Source organism: Elephas maximus, chromosome X (assembly GCF_024166365.1).
Source record: "Elephas maximus indicus isolate mEleMax1 chromosome X, mEleMax1 primary haplotype, whole genome shotgun sequence".
Taxonomy (NCBI): domain Eukaryota; kingdom Metazoa; phylum Chordata; class Mammalia; order Proboscidea; family Elephantidae; genus Elephas; species Elephas maximus.
This window is the reverse complement of record NC_064846.1, coordinates 165,517,754-165,535,314: the sequence shown is the minus strand read 5'-3', so window position 1 is coordinate 165,535,314 and position 17,561 is coordinate 165,517,754. Positions and strand designations below refer to the sequence as shown.

The 17,561-nt window shown below is 42.2% G+C and overlaps 1 long non-coding RNA gene across 1 annotated transcript in view; it reads left to right on the top strand.

Annotated features, from left to right (window-relative positions):
* LOC126069706 (uncharacterized) overlaps positions 1–17,561 on the top strand; it is a 119,641-nt gene that overhangs the window by 87,815 nt on the left and 14,265 nt on the right. The window contains exon 2 of the long non-coding RNA XR_007516019.1: positions 17,011–17,094. This is a non-coding gene — a long non-coding RNA (uncharacterized LOC126069706). The remainder of the gene's footprint in view (positions 1–17,010; positions 17,095–17,561) is intronic.

The following is a 17,561-nucleotide window of genomic DNA, read 5'->3' as shown; positions in this document are numbered from 1 at the left end:
GCTCTTTGGTGAAGGAAGCCTCACCGCTTCTAAAATGAGTGAACTTTCCAGAACTTCTCGCCATGCTCTGGAGTACAAGATTTCAGTGTCTTTTCAAAAAGACAGAGATATCTCTTCTCTCTACCCAGGCCAAAATTGCATCATATTCTAATGTTAACCAGATGAGATGACCAAATAATTTTTTCCTGAGCAGATTTATTTTTGGTGCCTTTTGATTCTGACTTCTACACCAAAAGAAAGGAATTTTTAGTTTGGTGGTTATGACCCTAATGAAATTCCCCATACCACCCCAGAAAGAGAATGACAGGGAAATATTTAATAAAAAGTCTCCTACCATAAAATTTCCAGTGCGTATCACTAAAACTCACCGTTGATTAAGGGTTTTATGGTTAGTCATAAATAAGGGAATTTACTTTCTGTGCAATACAGCTTTATTTTTGGATAGATTTCATTTTAAGTTGCTTTCTCCACATCTCACTTCTTCTCCCCCCCCGCCGCCCCATCTTATTAACTCAAATCCTAGAATATTCTTCCACAGCCCACGTCTTCTCTCAGGACCTCAGGCTTATCTTTCTGTCTTAGGGTTCAGTTTGAAAGTGAGTTATCACCTCAAGGTCTCTCCTCTCCAATAAATAGGAAATCCACCAAGTATCCAGAGCTACTACCATGTCAAGCCATTAAAGACTTCCTTAGAATTCAGACATTGGTATGCTCCAGGCTTCCCAAGTGATAACCTCTGGTAAAGTTAAACCAAGCCAAACTAAACCCACTGCCATCCAGTCGATTGCAATTCACGGTGACCCCGTAGGACAGAGCAGAACTGCCCCATAGGGTTTCCAAGGCTGTTATCTTTACCGAAGCAGACTGCCACATCTTTCCCTCTGGAGCGGCTAGTGGTTTTGAATAGCTGAGCACTTAACCACTGTGCCACCAAGGCTCCATCTGGTAAATTTAGCAGGGTGCAATTCTGCCCAGTCCCTTGGAGACCTTCCTTTCAGATGTTAGAAATGTGCTGCCTCTGCCTTGGGGGATCTGCAGATGCTGTTCCTAGATGTAGTCCTTTCCCACACATCAGGTGGCAAGGAATAACTCCCGGAGGCTGTCCTCTTGTTTGCTTAAATTTTAATACTTTAAATTTAAAGCCATGTGGGCCTCTCCATAGGGCTCCTCATTACATAGCAGCTCGTCTCCCCCAGAGTGAGTGATCCAAGAGCTCGGAGAGTGAGTGAGTGCCCAAGACAGAAACCCGTTTTTTATAACCTAATTTTGAAAGTGACATACTATCACTTCTGGCATATTCTATTGGTCACAGAGACCAATCTTAGTACAAATTAGGAGGGGACTACACAAGGGCACCAAGGAGCCCTGGTGGCACAGTGGTTAAGTGCTGGGCTGCTAACCAAAAAGTCAGCAGTTCAAATCCATCAGCGGCTCCGTGGGAGAAAGCTGTGGCAGTCTGCTTCTGTAAAGATTACAACTTCGGAAGCCCTATGGGGCAGTTCTCCTCTGTCCTATCGGGCTGCTATGAGTCTGAATCGACTCTATGACAACAGGTTTGGTGTTTTTTTTTTTTTTTTTAGTTTACACAAGAGCTTGACGACCAGGAGTCAGGATCTTTGGGGCAATCTTGGAGGCTGGCTACCACAAGGGCCTTCTTCTCTGGCCAGCTCTCCTTTCTAGGGCCCTAGGCCCTCGGATCTTTTAGTTCCTCAAATGTGCCCCAGCCACAGTGCCTTTGCACATGTGGTGCCCTTTGCCTGCAAAACCTCACTCTCCTCCTTATCTGGTTAACTGCTACTCACCTTCCGCTCTCAGGTCAAACATCTCTTTCCAAAGGAAGCCTTCTCTGGCCCTCCCCTCATATTCCTTCTTGCTCTTAACATTGGTGTAATTTTACGTTTAATTTTGTGTTTACTAGTTAATGGCTCTCTTTCCCACCCTCTGAACTCTAAACTCCAAGTTTATGTTAGTTTTGGCTCAGTGGCTGATGCAAAGTAGATGTGTTGGATAGATAAGTGAAAAAATGGAGAAAGTCAAGTCAGTACATGAGGAAGGTGTGTAAGGATAATAAGTATGTGAACTGGAATAATAAGAGGGGAGAAATTAAGCATTTCTCCTTCCTCCCACATTCTCCATTCCACTCCTCTTATCTGACCCTCCCCTTCTCTTCTTCCTCTTCTTTCCCCTCTTCTGCTATGTGGCTTTCTTTTGCTTGTCTATCCCAAGGTGCACCTGACCCAAGCCATGATGTTTTCAGTCACCTCATAATGCATGTGAAAGCTGGACAACAAATAAGGAAGACCAAAGAAGAATAGATGCCTTTGAATTATGGTGGTGGTGAAGAATATTGGATATACTGTGGACTGCCGGAAGAACAAACAAGTTTGTCTTGGAGGAAGTACAACCAGAATGCTCCTTAGAAGCAAGGATGGTGACACTTTGTCTCACATACTTTGGGCATGTTATCAAGAGGGACCAGTCCCTGGAGAAGGACATCATGCTTGGTAGAATAGAGGGTCAGCGAAAGAGAGGAAGACCTTTGACAAGATGGATTGACAGAGTGGCTGCAATAGTGGGCTCAAGCGTAACCATGATTGCGAGGCTGGCGCAGGACAGGGTAGTGTTTTGTTCTGTTGTACATAGGGTGAGTTGGAACCGCCTTGACAGCACCTGACAATAACAATAATAGATTACTTTCATTATTGGCTAAGTTTGTTGTGACATTGCTTTCTGTTAAAATTCTGTTGTGTTTTAAGAACCATCTCTTCTGCCTCCTGATGGCTTATGCATCGTCAGCTGGCTTAACACAGAGACCCCAGGCAATTGCTGGTGCACTGTGGGTTCCTTTAAAGTGAATGCCCTGAATAAACAGTTCGGTCAAAAACCACCAGGTGCCCAATCTCAAAACCCATAAAGTCAAACCTGACTTTTGCATCCTGTGGAGAACCACTTTTACCAGGGATGACAGTAGCCAGAATTGGGAGGCAGGACACATTTTCCTTAGGGGAAGACTGCCTCTCCTTCTTGGAAAACAGGTAGGAGGTCAGACTTGATTGGATTTCTCTTCCTCATCAAAACATACCTGACCTGCATCCTTTTTCTTGCCCATAAAAATGTGTCATAATATATTACTTCACTGAATATTAATCTTTCACAATGAGTTAACCCATCAATAATGTTCTGTCTCCCAGATAATAGATGACTTGTATTTAGAGTGAGGCTAACGTGGAGCGTGGCAAACAAGAGAAGGGAAGGTTTTCTACTTTGGAATGCTTTTCCTCCCTTCCCCCTTCAGGCCCCTCCAGTGTGTTGCACCAAACTAGACAGGAACGGAAAGAGACAAGCGTATCTTTATGTAACTGGTCTCAATTGTTCTTTCTCTTGGTTTTTCTGTTTCTCTAGCCAACACTGACTGACCTCTGTTGTCTGTATGACATGAGTCCCAGTGGTTGGGCCCTCTCCAGGGGTACCAGTGTGTTCTTTGAAGAGGCTCACTCCATTCCACACCTCCTGATGTGGCAATCTGAGCGTAGTATGTTCTCTTCCATTGCTTCTTCAGCTACTGCCGTGGGTGATGCACCTCACGGTTGCTTGCAGCTGGCTCTCTTCTCTCAGAAGGCAGCCCTCTGAGGTTGGAGCCAGTAAGATGGCTCACGTGCATGTACTTCCCGCAGGGTGCTCTCGACTACCCAGATGGAGGGCCTGTAGGAGGCTCCCGCCATCTCCCTCAGTTCTCATCTCCCCTACTCAGGTCACCCAGAGGCAGAGCACTGCATCTTCTCTCGGGACGGATGTCCAGCCAGCATCCAGATTTCAGTGTCTTCTCTGGCAGGCACACGCTACCACTGGTCCTCTCAGTACCTTCCCCCTGGTGAAGACCTCCATTGTGCTCCACTGACCTCTTGACTCTTTCCCACCCTCCCCAATATTCTAACATTGTTTGAGAAGGTGGGGGGAAGACAGCAGGTGAAGTAGCAGGCAGTTCAGCCTTCTCTTAGAAAGCCCCACAGGGATGTGTTTGGTACCAAGTATTTGTGGCTCTCTTTCAGATTAGGGGGTACATAAGGTTTCTATGAGTCAGAACCGACTCAGTGGCACCCCGCAACAACAACAGCATTTTGGCCCTAGAGCCAATTTCCAGCTATAGGAAGTCTTACTCAAGTTCCAATTACACAAGCATCACACAAAAGCTAGAAATAATAAAACAAACAATGACTGGTTTGAGTAAAAATTGTAAAAGCTCTACACGTCAAAAAAACCAACTCTAACAATGACAAAATGAAAAAATATTTGTAACATGATGCCAGACAAAGATTGTTGTTCTTAGCATATAAAGAGCTGTTGCAAACCAATAAGAAAAAGAGAAATATCCCCGTAGAAAAAATTGGACAAAGGGCACCAATAGGTATCTACTGGGGAAAAAAAATTATAATGTATAATAAATAATGAAGAAAAAGTTTAATCTTATTAGTTACCAAAGAGATGGAAAATAAAATAATTTGAAATGCAGTTCTGTCTAACAAACAACGAAGACTAAAACAAAATAATATGTAGTGTGGCCAAAGGTCAAGAAATAGGCATTTGTATACCGGGCTGATAGGCACACGCATTGAAACAACATTTTGGAGACCAATTCAGAGAAACTTTAAAAATTTTGTGTCCTTTTGGAGCCTGCAATTTCACTTTTAAGATGAAAGAACAAATAAATGATTTGAATCTATATGAGAAAATAGTTACTGCAATGTTCACTGTGGTGCCTCTGTTGTGCAACTTGGAAACCACTAAAATGTCTCACAAAAGGAGACTGATTAAATCAATGATAGAATACTGTGTAACTACTAAACATAAAGTTGTATAAAAATACATAATGGCATGTAAAAGTATTCTAAAAAGTCGCTTATGAAAGAGTGTTATGACATGATTTTATATTGTAAAAGAAATTTATAGACTGTGTATGTATCGAAAAGACTCCCTGAGTGGTGCAAATGGTCAAGCGCTCGACTACTAGCTAAAAGGTTGGCAGTTTGAACCCACCCAGAAGCACCTCGGAAGACAGGCCTGGCAATCTGCTTCTGAAAGTTCACAGCCATTGAAAGCCCTATGGTGCATAGTTCTACTCTGCACACATGGGTTCGCTGTGAGTCAGGATCAAGTCAATGGCAACTAAGAACAATGCATTGGCAAAGGAAAGAAACAATTTACTTCAAAATGTTAAATGAACTATCATGGCGTGGGGGTGTGGAGGGAGAAGAGTGATACTTCTTCTTTTCTATAGTATCTACAAGGCATACGTACTCCATCTGTGGAAAGAAAATAAGCAGTAAAAATCAGAAATATCATGGCAAAGGGAATGAATAGTAGCATAAATGAAATGAAACCAGAGAAAAGTTTAGCACACCAAAAGCTTGATGCAATATCCAGCACACTTATGAAATGGGCCTCATATCCAAACTTGAGCCAAAGTAAAAAGACTTTACAGTTTAGAGCAAATTGCTTCTGGGTCCTGAATTTTCTCCCCTGGCTTGTCCTAAAGAAGGATCATGCTCTGTGTTAAAAAAAAAAAAAACAACAGAAAATAAAACAGCAATTCGGACCACTTCTTACCAACTCCCTTGGTGTTGCCTCATGCCCAAATACTGAAGCTCAGTTCAGTAAATGCAAGAGTGTTGTTGTTAGGTGCCGTAGAGTCAATTTTTGACTCACAGTGACCCCATGTGACAGAAAAGAACTGCCCCAGAGGGTTTTCTAGGCTGTAATGGGGAGCCCTGGTGGGACAGTGGTTAAGCACTTGGCTGCTAACCCCAAAGGTTGGCAGTTTCAATTCATCAGCCATTCCTTGGAAACCCTATGCGGCGGTTCTACTCCATCCCATAGGGTTGGTATGAGTCAGTATCAACTAGACAGCAATGGGTTTTGTTTTGTTTTTTAAAATTTTTATGGGAGCAGATTGCCAGGTCTTTTCTCCCACAGAGTGGCTGGTGGGTTTGAACCATCAAACTTTTGGTTAGCAGCATGGAGAGCAGAGCCTGCTGGAAATTATCTAGAAGTATTATTTTGTAAAATTTAGCTTTCGCTAAGTGAGTGGTTGGAGTCCCTGGGTGGTGCAAACAGTTAACGTGCCTGGCTGCTAACTGAAAGGTTGCCAGTTTGAACCCACCCAGAGGTGACTGGGAAGGAAGCCCTGGTAACCTACTTCTGAAAAATCAGCCATCGAGAACCCTATAGAGCGCAGTTCTACCCTGACACTCATTGGGCGCCATGAGTCGAAGCTGACTCCACTGCTTCTGGTTGTGTGGTTGTTGTTAGGTGCCGTCGAGTTGGCTCTGACTCATAGCCACCCCTATGTACAACAGAACTAAACACTGCCTCGTCCTGCGCCATCCTCACAATCCTTGTTATGCTTGAGCCCATTGTTGCAGCCACTGTGTCAGTCCATCTCATTGAGGGTCTTCCTCTTTTTCATTGTCCCTCTCCTTTACCAAGCATGATGTCCTTCTCCAGGGACTGATCCCTCCTGATAACATGTCCAAAATATGTGAGACAAAGTCTCGCCATCCTTGCTTCTAAGGAGCATTGTCCTTCTTCCAGGACAGATTCGTTCGTTCTGTTGGCAGTCCATGGTATATTCAATATTCTTCGTCAACACCACAGTTCAAAGGCGTCAACTCTTCTTCGGTCTTTCTTGTTCATTGTCCAGCTTTCACACGCATATGATGTGATCGAAAATACCATGGCTTGGGTCAGGCGCCCCTTAGTCTTCAGGGTGACATCTTTCCTCTTTGACGCTTTGAAGAGGTCCTTTGCAGCAGATTTGACCAAAGCAACGCGTCTTTTGATTTCTTGACTGCTGCTTCCGTGGCTGTTGATTCGTGGATCCAAGTAAAATGAAATCCTTGACAACTTCAATCTTTTCTCCATTTATCATGATGTTGCTCATTGGTCCAGTTGTGAGGATTTTTGTTTTCTTTTTGAGGTATAATCCATCCTGAAGGCTGTGGTCTTTGATCTTCATTAGTAAGTGCTTCAGGCCCTCTTCACTTTCAGCAAGCAAGGTTGTGTCATCTGTATAACGCAGGTTGTTAATGAGTCTTCCTCCAATCTCCATGCTGTGTTCTTCTTCATATAGTCCAGCTTCTTGAATTATTTGCTCAGCATGCAGATTCAGTAAGTATAGTGAAAGAATACAACCCGGACACACACCTTTCCTGACTTTAAATCACACAGTATCCCCTTGTTCTGTTCAAATGACTGCCTCTTGATCTATGTACAAGTTCCTCATGAGCATGATTAAGTGTTCTAGAATTCGGGTTCTTAGATATTATCCATAATTTGTTATGATCCACACAGTTGAATGCCTTTGCATAGTCAATAAAACACAGGTAAACATCCTTCTGGTATTCTCTGCTCTCAGCCGGGATCCATCTGACATCAGCAATGATATCCCTGGTTCCACGTCCTCTTCTAGATGCCGCTTGAATTTCTGGCAGTTCCCTGGAGTGAGTGGTTATTCTCTTTGGCAAGTAGTTGGCATACAGAGATTCCACGTAGCCAATTACCATTGGATTCATATGGTTTGAAATCAACAGAGACAGGGTAAGACTGATTTTCTCTTGTGGAATTTGAGCATTTGCTTGAAAAGGAATCCACTGAGATTTTATAGGGTGAGAAGCAGGCCCACCCAGGTATCACCCACAGGAAGGGGTGAGGCTGTCCTCAGAAAGAACTTCTGGGCTATCTCCCAACATGTGGTTGATCTGGGAGAGCAAGAATGTTTTTTTTCTTTTCTCAGCGTTCAGCTTTTCTCCTTGCCTTACCTGCCTCCACCTCTTCATCTCTCCCTTTCCTCCTTTCTCTCCTCACCTTCCTTCTCTGCCCTTATAACCTCTGCTGTCTCCTCTCCCACACGGCTGGCTGTGGGCTTCCCCTGTCAGCTTGTGGTGCTCTGTACCTTCTCACTGAGATGGAGATTTTAATTACAGAAGAAGATAAAAGCATATCAAGCCAAGATTAACTGCCTGGGCAGTACAGATTAAGTAAGGAAACAGGGAAATTAATTACAAAGATGAGATTGTTTTCTTTCGTTTCATTTTGACAGCCTAATAGGGGCCTGCTGGCAAGTGACCAGCATCTGACGCAGCAGAAAACCACAGGTTTTCTCTTCCTGGGCAGCGATTTCTGAAGCTCTCTTTCCCTTTTCTTGGGCAGTTTTACTCTGGCTGTTGTTCTTATGAGTGAGCTTGCATGAAAGGCCCGGGGCTTGCGTTGTCCTCAAGGTTGCCTGATGCTTCTCTTCTGGTATTTTCCATGGCCCAGCCACACTCTTTCTGCAAGGACCTTTTATATGCTCTACTCTGGTGCTGGAAACCCTGGTGGTGTAGTGGTTAAGTGCTACGGCTGCTAACCAAAGGGTGGGCAGTTCGAATCTGCCAGGTGCTCCTTGGAAACTCTCTGTCCTAAGGGTTGTTATGAGTCGGAATCGACAGGGCTGGGTTTGGTTTTTTTGGTTACTCTGGTGCCAAACAAACAAACAGTTGCTGTTTAGTTGATTCTGGCTCATAGTGACTCCGTGTGTGCAGAGTAGAACTGTACTCCATAACGTGTTCAAGGCTGAGACCTCTCGGAAGTAGATCTCTGGGGGTTTCTTCTGAGATACCTCTGAGTGGATTCAAACCACCAACCTTTCTGTTAGTAGTTGAGCATTTAACCTGTTCCCCCATCCAGGGACTTTCACCTGGGTGCAGTTGCATCTTTTTCTTGAATCTAGCTGATGCTTGAAGGAAGCAGTTGAAAGTTCTGTCCTCATTAATTATCACCAATTGAGCTACACCCTGAAGAGACCAAAACTTTGCTTTGTACCTTTTAGAGTTCAACGAGGATAAAAGAAGTTCCTTCTATGCTGAAAAGCTAAAAAAAAAAAAAAAAAAAAAATGTGTTCCATGTTACACAGTCAAGGAGATGCTGAAATGAAAGGTGGGCAGCGCTATGCTCTGACCCCTCCTCGTTGTCATGTGTTGGGATGTAGAAATGAAAACAGGCACTGGTGCATATTTAATTGCTTCAAAAAGATCAAATGTGTCTGTGTGGTTGAATGACAGGTATTTCTTATTGAGCTTATAGATATCAAATCAGAAGCATTAAGTTTCTCACCTGTAAGTGAGCTGATAAAGAACCCCCAGAACTGAACTGTTTTTTGTCTCACAGTATAGCCTTGGCGGCCTCTGTTCAGCTTGAAGGAGAAGTATATTCAAGAAAAAGGTAAATATAAATGAGGAACCACAGGGCCACATCATTTCTGCGCAATGTTATCTAGTTCATCAGTAGGTTTCCGGGTGCTTTGCCTGATGATCGTGAGAGGAATATACCATAAATAAAATTTGAGGAGGAATTTGGGGGAAAAAAAAGACAAGAGGTGGTTTGCTCTAGGCGAGGAAAATCATGGAGAGTGAACATGCTTATATCTAAGGAAGTAAACGACTTTTGTTTTTAAACTATTTTATTAAAGTATTAAAGGAGACCTGGTGGCACAGTGGCTAAAACGCTCAGCTGCTAACCAAAAGGTGGGTGGTTCAAACCCACCAGCTTCACCACCGGAGAAAGATGTACCAGCCTGCTTCCATAAAGCTTTCCAGCCTTGGAGACCCTGTGGGCCAGTTCTACCTACTCTGTCCTGTAGGGTCACTATCAGTTGATTCCAACTTGATGGCAACGGGTTTGGTTTGGTAATTTTTGGTATTAAAGTATCTTTTACATATCCTAAAATGCTACAATCGAATGATTTATAGAGTTGGGCAAACCGTCACCACAATCCAGCTCCTGAGCATTTCCATCTCCAACAAACTACAACCAGTTTTTGTAGATAAAGTTTTATTGGAACACAGCCACATCCCTCATTTGCATATTATCCAGGGCTGCTCTTCCATGATAAGGGAGCCATACTGAGTAGTTGCAACAGAAACCGTATGGCTTGCAAAGCCTAACGTATTTATTGACTGGCCTTATATAGGAAACATTTGCCAACTCCTCCTTCAGCAGGAAAACAAAAATCAAAAACATTGAAATATCGCCCAATTTGGTGAAATATGCCTTACCCTAGATAAAAACCTCTCTTATTTTACACATCAATTCCAAGACTCATTGGACCCATTTTCACATGCTATATACCTCTAAGCCTCAGTTTTCTTCATCTGTAAAATGGGGATAATATCTACCTCATAGGGCTATTGTAAATACTAAGTTGATATGATATATGTAAAATCTATTCAACACAGACCAAGGTAAAAACCAAAAACCAAAGCTGTTGCTGTTGAGTCAATTCTGACTCACGGTGACCCCGTATGTTACAGAGTAGAACTGAGCTTCATAGGGTTTTTTTTTTTCTGTAATTGTTATGGAAGCGGATCACCAGACCTTTCTTTCATGGTGCCGCTTGATGGGTTCAAACCGTCAACCTTTTGGTAGTAGCTGAGCACAAACAGTTTTTGCCACCGAGGGACCTTACGTGGTATATGTTTAGAATTTAAGTATCTGTAATGTTTAAAAGAATTTAACCTCTTTACAGTGTTAGGTCAGCCTTGTAATTTCAATTTTAAACTGTAGTGAGTGTAATTGAGTAATTAATTTAGATTTGTGCTGTTAAGTTGAAATCTTACTACGTTTATAAACTGAATTAGAATATTTGAAGTACACTGTTTATACATTTAATTGATTAGATTTATAAACATTACGTTAAGTTTGCTAAGTCAGACAATTGTAGTTCTTGAAAAGGAAAGGAAATTGAACATACTAAATTTATAAATTTAGCTAAAAATACTTAAAGAAATTTAATTAACTAAATTTTAAATGGGACCAAACATTATTCAAGGGCTTTTTAATGGTTATTACTACATTTTGCTAGCCTTAGAACAAAGTTTTCAGCTTTTAAGAGCTTAAGGAATTAGTTTGTAAATTTTATAAATTGAATGTTAATTTTTAAAACAACAAAAAATCAGAAGAGTCTTTTCTTTGCACAAAAACCACCCTTTAGGACACACAAAAACACACACATACAAAATATCTACAAAAATTCGTTTAAAACCTTGAAGTTTGTGTATCACAACAACACAGAGGTGACTGGGTGAAAATAGAGTGTTGCTGACAGAGAGTGATTTTTCTTTTCTTCTGTGCTGCTCCAGTGGGGAGAATTCAAGCAAGGTATCAGAAAGAATGTCTTCTGTACCCACCACCCTTGAGTAAATTAAAGATGGCGGCAAAATCTTTGAAACTCCTTCCAAGAGGTGGGGATTGTATCTCTTCCCTTGAAACTGGGCAGGCTGTTATACTTGACTAACTTAGTAAGGCTGATAGTGCAGCTTCTTAAGCCCCAGCAATCCCATCCCTGGGTATATACTCCAGAGAAACTCCTGTGTGTACAAGAAGACATGTTCAAGGGTGTTCATAATTACAGAACCAACTGACATCCCATCCACAGGAGAATGGACAAATAATCTGTGGCATAGTCATGCACTGGAACACTCTACATAGTGAAAAGGAAACGAACCAGGGTTGCACGTGTCAACATGGACACATCTCACAGACATAAAATTAAAGGGAAATAACAGACTGTAAAACAGTGTTTCTCAGCCTTTTTTTAAAAAAAATTGTCACTCCCCCAATGAGCCTTTTTAGATTTTTTTTCTAATACCCCCTCCCATGAAATTTTAATACTTCAGATATACATGGTATCTGTTTATGTACTGTATGTATATCTGTGCTGTATACATAAAAAGTAAGACCCACCCCCCCATTGAAGAGCCAATTTTTTTTGGGGGGATAGTATTATCCTGGTTGAGAATGCGTGGTATAGAAAAATATGTCTTCTGATACTATTTATGCAGTATTTGTTGCTGTTATTAGCATCAACTCATGGCAACTTCATGTACAATGAAATGGAATGTTGCCTGGTCCTGTACCATCTTCACGATCATTGGTATGCTCAAGTCCATTGTTGTGGCCACTGTATATTTTGAGTTCCTTGCAACTTAGGGGGGTCATCTTACAGCACTATATCAGACAATACTCTGTCGTGATCCATAGGGTTTTCTTTGGCTAATTTTCAGAAGTAGATCGCCTGACCTTCCTTCCTAGTCTGTCTTAGTCTGGAAGCTCCTCTGAAACCTGTCCACCATGAGTGACCCTGCTGGTATTTGAAATACTGATGACAGTTTCCAGCATCACAGAAGCATAAAAGCCACCACCATACAAAAAACTGATAGACAGGTGGTGGTTGTAGCGTTTAAGAACCTGCAAAACATAACCTGTGGATGTATGTAGACATGTAGAAAGTACATAAAGGAATGCATGGGAGTGGTAAAATACCAGTTTCAGGAAAGCGGCGACTGTGCCAGCGAGAGAGGGAGAAAAATGAACTTGGAGAAGGGCATACAGGGGACATCAGGTGTGTGGATAACCCATGTGGATAAGATACATGGATATTATTGGTGTGCCAGGTAGAGACTGTAGGGGTGTAGCTGCTGGCCCTATACTTCGTACCTATTGACTTTTACCAGTTTTCCTCTGTCTGAAAATTTCTCCTGAGTTTACATTCAAAAACTCTTTGGGGAAAAAAGAAATGTAGTGGACTGTAAACATGGTATGATGTGATCAAATCGAATTCATAATCAATAGGGTAATTTTCAAAATTTGGCTGGATATGGCATGACATTAAGTCACACGAAGTGGCATATCACAAACAGAAACTACCTCCACCTGAATAAATCAGGAGACGTGTGTGGACTGTTGCAATCCCTGAGGGATTGGAGAGTGGGGGGCAGGAATCTGTTGGCATGCACCATCTTAATAGAAACGTGTAGAAGATAGTCACTCACATCATAATAAAGCAAATCCCACAGGTTTGGGGCCTGGCACAGATACTGCAGAGTTTGTAGTATCTTAATTAGACTCATGAAGTGGCTTTCATGAAATATGCATTTGTAGTTTTATTTTCCTTTATAGAATGAGACAAAAACTTCATCTGTGACGTTACCCTCAGAACGAACGTTTGAGAGCTCTCCAGTTCAGTACATGTTGCTGTAAAAAAATTAGAGTATGTGCTTACGAAAATGCCTCTGGGGGGAGGGCGCAGTCGGCAAACAAATGTAGAAGGCATTTGTTATTTGCTTAAAAAGACAGTATGTTTGCATGTTGCAGTGATTTAAAATGAGCTTATTGGAGATATGCTGGCTACCACTGTGACCACCATGGCTTGACATGCCCTTGTCTCATGACCATGTGCTCTGATGTACTCTGAAGATGTGCTCCCTGTAATTCATAAAAACCCAAAAGTTCTAGCTCACTTTGTTACATTACGTATGTTAGGCTTTAGCTCAGCAAAACACACACACACACACACCCCTATACATCTTGGTGTCTGTGTAATATCCGTATATAAACACGTATTTCTACAGCATTTGTCTTCATAATAAGACCTAGCAGGAACAATGTTGGTTAGTGCCCATTGAGTATATCAGATTCTTTTTTTTTCCTTTGAACATATTTCATTCTGTTGTGCAGTAAAGCAGTGCATCATAACATTGCAATGTAATTTCTTTCATAAGTGATGCAGTACTTTAATATGTAACCTCATAAGAGACTCCCATTCCCAAGCTACTAGCGAATGAACGGCTCTAGTGATTCTTATGAAAGAGATTGTTTAAGTTTGACTAAATGTAGCTATCACAGCTTATTTCCAGATGAGTCTTTAGTCATAGCTCCTGTAATCCTACAAAGGGTAAGAAAGAGAGCTAGGATAATTTATAAGGGAAATATTTAACAGGTTGTGCCCCAAGGAAAGGAGTCCCTGGGTGGCTCAAAAGGTTAAGCACTCGACTAGTAACATAAATGATGGCAGTTTAAACCCACCCAGCGGTGCCTCAGAAAAATGTCCTGGTAATCTGCTTCTGAGAGTTCACAGCCTTGAACACCCTGAGGGGAGCAGTTCTACTCTGCACACACCGGGGTGCCATGAGTCGGAATCAGCTCTATGGCAATTGGCTTGCTTTCTGTTTTTGGTTCCCCAAAAAGGTGTGCCTTTTTTTGTCCTAGGGATTTGGGGCAAGTTTGCACTCACTCCTCTTCCTTTCCCAGTTTCTGGATGCTGGAGAATATAAATGAAACACCAAAAGCCAAGCGGTGTATCAGACTTATTAATGGATGGACCAAAGTGTGTTAACTCCTTGTTAGGGATTGAATCGTGTCCCCCAGAAATACCTATCAACTTGGCTAGGTCACAGTTTGAAGTATTGTGTGGTTGTCTATCATTTTGTGAGCTGATGTAATTTTCTCATGTGTTGTAAATCCTGCCTCTGTGATGTTAATGAGGCAGGGTTAGAGGCAGTTATGGTAATGAGACAGGACTCAATCTACAAGATTAGGTTGCATCCTGAGTCAATCTCTTTTGAGATATAAAACAGAGAAGTGAACAGAGAGGAGAGGGACCTCATACCACCAAGAAAGAAGTGCTCGGAGCGTGTCCTTAGAACCCACAGTCCCTGCTCTGAGAAGCTCCTAGACCAGGCGAAGATTGATGACAAGGACTTTCCCCCAGAGCTGACAGAGAAAGAAAGCCTTCCCCTGGAGCCGGCGTCCTGAATTTGGACTTCTAGCCTACTAGACTGTGAGAAAATAAATTTGTTTTTGTTAAAGGCATCCTCTTGTGGTATTTTTGTTATAGCAGCACTAGATAACTAAGACATTCCCCGGTGCAAAGTTCTCTGAAATGGAGAATACGGCTTTCAAGGGAAGGCCCAAGTGCAGCCTTCTGCTTCCTCCTTGACCCAGACCCTTGTCCTTGCCTGCTGGAGCAGTGGGGACTGAAGGGCAGTCTTTATGTCCACTTAGACTACTCCAGGGGATACGTGCGTTAATGTCTCTTATTTCGCACTCACTCTATATCAGGTACTCACTGAGTGAAATGGGGGGGGGCACAATCTCCGTATTTAACATGGTATTTCCCTCTTTCTTAATTTTGTTTTTTTGCCCAGCTTGTGTAATTGAATTTGTTGAAGTTAATTGTGCATCTGATATGACTGCATTATGATGGTGCATTAGTCAGGGTAAGTGAGGCCATGCTTCAGTAATAAACTGATTCTGAATCCCAGCAGCTAAACCTGCAAAGGTATATTTCCCACTCACACAAAGTCTGATGAGAGATGGTGACTATAAGCGGGTGGAATAACCAAAAAACCAAACCTGTTGCCATCGAGTCAGTTCTGACACGTGGTGACTCCATGTGTTACAGAGTAGAACCTAGTTCTACAGGGTTTTCTTAGCTGTGATCTTTATGGAGGCAGACCTCCAAGACTTTCTTCCGAGGTGCTGCTGGATGGGTTTGAATCGTCAATCTTTCGGTGAATAGTCGAGAGAGCACCAACTGTTTGTGCCACCCAGGAACATGTCTACCCGGAACCTCAGAATGTGACCTTATTTGAAAACAGGGTCTTCACAGATGTAGTTAAGGTAGTGAGCTCATACTGGAATAGAGTGGGCGTTAAACCCAATGAGAATGACCTTATAAAAGACAGAAAAGAACGCAGAAGACAGCCATGTGAAGACGGAGGCAGAAATTGGGGTTATGCTGCCACAAACCAAGGAATGCCAGGAACCACCAGAAGCTGGAAGAGGCAAGGAAGGATCTTCCCCTAGAGGCCCCAGAGGGAATGTGGCCCAGCCAACACCTGCATTGAACAGTTATGGCCTCCAGAACTATGAGAGAATAAAGTTTTGCTGTCGTACGCCACTCAATATGTGGTACTTTGTTATGGCTGCCCCAGGAATCTAATACAGTGAGTCTCCAAGGCAGCCGTCCTCCATGTGGAGACAGCGATCCGGGCTATTTCTATCCTCGGTCCTTGCCATCTTATCCTGTGGCCTCTGTGATCAATATTCCAGGGGAGAAAAGAGCTCTTAAATACTTCAGCCTTGAAGTGACACACATTCCTTATACTCACAGCCTACTGGGCACAACTAGGCACATAGCCTCATCTAAAGTAAAGGGGACTGAGAAATATGTGGGAGCACATAGTTATTCAGACAGTAGTACATATTTCTGCTATCATTAATTAATTTAATAAGGAGTGACTGTGCAGGGTGGAGCTCCTGGGTGGTACAAACTGTTAACACGCTCAGCTGCTACCCAAAAGGTTGAAGGCTGAGTTCAACCAAAGGTGCCTCGGAAGAAAGCCCTGGATAAAAGCCAGTGAAAACCCTATAGAACACAGTTCTACTCTGATGCACATGGGGTTGCCAAGGGTTGGGATCCACTCGGCAACAGCTGATTTTATATGCAGGGCTTTGTTCTAAGTACTCTACATGCATTATTTCATTTAACCTAATGATATAAGTAGTAGTATTATCTCCATTTTTAAGAAGCAAAATTGAGGGTTGAAGTAGCTAAGTGCTTAATCCCAAGTCACCTAGTTAATAAAGGGCAGAGGCAGGAGGTGAACGCACCTTTTATGTAACTTCAAAGCCGCTACTTCGGGGATTGGTTTTCTAGTCACATTTTTGTCCTCTCACAAGACTACTTCTTGGTTGGGTCTAGAGGGAAGCTTTGTTTGTTGCCCAGGATAATAAAGATAATAGTTTTCCCTAAACACTATTGTTCACTCTAGAGCAAAGGTTGGGCAGGTTTGCTTGAGGGCCTTCTAAAAGATTGGGGTTTCCTAAGTTCACGGTTCCTCATCTGTGACACAAACCCACTGTGTGCGTAGCATCCATTTGGGCCCATCTCTGCATTGTCCCTTTGGGAATAAAGAAGGCAAGGGGAACTGATGGGAACATGAAGCTCAGGCTGCCTGCTGTGCTGTAATAAAGTCATCTGTCTCTGACTCAGGAGTCTCATGTCTTCTGCGAGCATCCGTGAAACTGTCCAGGCTAACTTGTTAGCTTGCAAGTAGGGTAAAATCTCAGACCAATCATAGTTCTCGAAACAACAACCTTATGTGGTTGATAATAATGATTAACCGTCTTTTACAGAAGGGGAAGTTGAGGTTTTCAAAGGTGAAGAGATTTGCAGAAGTCACATATTTATTAAATGGCAGAGCCAAGATTTGAATTTAGGTAAGTGTCTTGAGGGATTAGGATTTATGGCTAGAATTTTTAGCTACATAAATAAGATAATCTTTAGGTTGAGAAAACACATTTGATAAAGTTTAATGAATGATAATTTAGGATTTATTTTATACGTGAATATACCTGGAATAACTAGGTAGAAATGTTTATCTTTCATGTATCCTCAGAAAAGAAGGAGAATGCTTCTCTACTAGGATTTTAGGAATGGATTTTTGTATGTTTTGGTATTTTGAGTAAATGTCCAATAAGATAAATGACCAGTGCCAAATGGGTGGTTTCTTAATTTGAAACTCATTTTTTTTTTTTTTATGTCAAGGCAAGTTTACCCATGGAGAAGGCTTTGGCTTGTCTCTAAAGTTCAGCAGCAGACTGGGCTTTAAAAGATAAAGATATTTAAGAAGTTGTGACCAATGAAATATCTTGGCAGCATAAAGGGATGCACTGGTGACAGGCCC